Source organism: Condylura cristata, unplaced genomic scaffold, assembly GCF_000260355.1.
Source record: "Condylura cristata isolate star-nosed mole 26May11 unplaced genomic scaffold, ConCri1.0 scaffold00017, whole genome shotgun sequence".
NCBI lineage: Eukaryota > Metazoa > Chordata > Mammalia > Eulipotyphla > Talpidae > Condylura > Condylura cristata.
The window spans coordinates 16,220,555-16,223,239 of NW_004567118.1; the positions used below are offsets into that span (position 1 = coordinate 16,220,555).

The window sequence follows — 2,685 nt, forward strand, 5'->3', positions numbered from 1 at the left end:
GGAGCCCGCGGCGGCTTTTTGCATCTTGCAAAGGTTTTCCGATGCTGCGATAGACGCAACTTGACTTTGAGCAATGCCGAGTATTCAACTTGAGTATTTGTCTGCGGTGGTCGATCGGTGTGCACTTTGCTAACGTGTCGTTTTATTTCTCCGAAGTACCCTTGCTCCGAAGTTGAGCTGTGTGTGTGTGCGGAGTCGCGCGCTGTCGCTGCCTTTCGTGGATTGTATAACTATTTTATTTAGGTGAATGTTGCCAATGCTACCAGCCAGTGTTATGGTTACTGGCATCCGGAGGCAAGAGAAGGAAGAGTGACTTCCAAAACAGTTTCTACTGTGTAGGGATTTAAAAACGAAAACAAAAACTACCTTGTGCCATCCAGCAGGACCTCCAGGCATTTAGCATGTGTTAACTAGCTGTTCATTATGGTTTTATAAGAGGTAGGCAGAGAGTATTACCGTTCCATTTTACAGATGTAAAAACAGAGGCAAAGCGCCAAGTCCTGATTCTTTATTCACCTTAAAGGGACGTGACTGAGAGCTTTAACCCAGTTACCTGTAATTACTAATCCTTAAAGCCACTCAGAAGCACGACCGATGTTGAGATGGTACAAACAGTGAAAAGTCAGACTTGCTCACCCCTCAGCGATTCCATGCTTGGGACTGAGCTGTCAGGGTTAAGTGATACTGGACTAGTCACGGCTTCTCTGGGTAGTTCCTGAACAAAGGTGCTGTACTCTGTGCAGAGTTGTGAGTGTGTCTGGACGCGCAAGCTGCAGTTGGTGATTGTGACTTGTTTGGACTTACAAAGCCTCCATTCTTGGGCTCCCCTTAGGAACACAGGTTAGGGGGATCCCCAGAATGAATAACTGCCTCTTTGACAGAGACACCTGAAAATTCACAGCAGGGACAGGCCGGGCAGGGACTTGCCCTGGGTGTGGAGAGAGGCTTTAGGGGTGGAGGTGGGAAGGAGCCCTGCATAGGCGACTTGACACATGGGCCCTATTCCTGCCTCCGGCTCTGACTCATCTTCTGACGCTTGGGGGAGGAGAGGTAGTTGCTTGATATTTTTGGCTTTCCCCCATAAAATGGAGACAGTTGCCTTCATTTCAGATCCTTTTAACGTCAGTGTTGAACGTGGGCTCTCATCCGAAATCTTTTAATGCAGGTATGGTTTCTGTGATATTCTTTAATAGCATAAATGTATATTCATATTGCAGCAAAACAATGACCAAGTGTGTAAACCCAGAAAAATCTTTTAAGACTTTAGCATTTTTAAATGGTCTTTAGAGAGGTATCTTTTTGGTGAATACTTTTGCAATTAGAATTTTATTATAAGGCAAAATGGATTGAACCTGCTTTCCCCCGGCACCTTAAATACTTGAATCATGCTTTTCCTGTGTAAAAATTCAAATCTTCCAGATAAGTCTGTAAAGTTTCCTTTCGAGCATCTTTCCCAGAAATAACTGCGGTGTGTGTCTCTATTGGTTGGTGTGTACTCTTTTAGATTTCTGTAAGCATTTTCAGAAAGGTCTCTGTACAAAGTGAATTTTTAATTGAAAATTATAAAAATGGTCTGTTCATAGAGATTTGGGTTCGGTTTAGAACAGGTAGCGTGAATTTGAATTACAATTGGTTGTAAAGTCTTTTTATTGTTAATAGTATGATCACTTCTTAAGACCATAGGTAGAAGACCCCCTTCTTAAGCAATTTCAAATCAGTTGAGTCATTAAGATTCTAAAGTTACTTAGTTGCAGGTGAAAACTTTCCCATTAGGAAAAATCCTGGAGCACTGGTGAATTCACCTTTATTTACTAAGGAGGCATTAAAGGCAGTGAAAGGCTGGGAGAGTTGCTACAGCAACAAAGTGTGGGTATAAACTTACAGGGCTAACATTTAAGGTGGTAGCTTTAGTTATTTATGAAAGCTTCACTGGTGTGACGACAAAGGGAAGTGTTAATGTGGGCACATTTCAAATTGGTAATTTCAGGAGATGAGTGAGTTAAAACAAAATCACATTAAGGGTTTATGTGCTTTTACATTAAATCTTTAATGAGGACTTTTGCCATGTGAAAGGTATTGTGCTTCGGGGTAAAAGGCAAATAAGGTCCTTGACCTCATGGAACTGACAGGCTAATAGTGATATTCAAAAAAGAATTCCCAGGGGCCTCCCTAGTGCCTCAAGAGGTTAGGTCTCAGCACTATCAAGCTGCCACCAGCCACTGCAACACAGGGTTTCTGTCCTGCCCAGGGAGGTACCCACATCGCGCTGCAGACCTCCTTTCTCACCTGCTGCTCCCCTCAGCAATGTATTTCAGTAGATCCACCTGTTCTGCTCCGCACTATGTCTCTGGTAAATCCTTTCACACTCCGGCACCTCTGGCCTGCACCCCCAGCTCTTGTGTGCATAAATTAAAGAATCTTTTAAAACAAACAAAAAAGGACTTTCCCCAATTATAATGATTTTGAATTCTTGAAAATCAATGTTGACATTTTAAAAAATAAATCATAAAAAAGGTATTAACCATTTTGAAAATGACTTATTTTACCTTTTCTTTCTGGCTTATTTTACTAAGCACGATCTTTTCCAGCTCCATCCATGTTGCTGCAAAAGGCATGTGTTTCTTTTTTTTTGGTTGCTGAGTAATATTCCACTGTGTATATGTACATCTTTTTAATCCAGTCATC

The 2,685-nt window shown here is 41.9% G+C and overlaps 1 protein-coding gene across 2 annotated transcripts in view; it reads left to right on the forward strand.

The window, feature by feature from the left end:
* DUSP14 (dual specificity phosphatase 14) overlaps positions 1 to 2,685 on the forward strand; it is a 20,611-nt gene that overhangs the window by 1,400 nt on the left and 16,526 nt on the right. The window contains exon 1 of one of the 2 annotated variants that reach the window (XM_012726005.1): positions 1,128 to 1,165. The exons of the other annotated variant lie outside the window; for it this stretch is intronic. The gene's annotated coding sequence lies outside the window, so the exon portion shown is untranslated. Of the gene's footprint in view, positions 1 to 1,127; positions 1,166 to 2,685 lie in introns of those variants that run through there. 2 annotated transcript variants of the gene reach the window in all.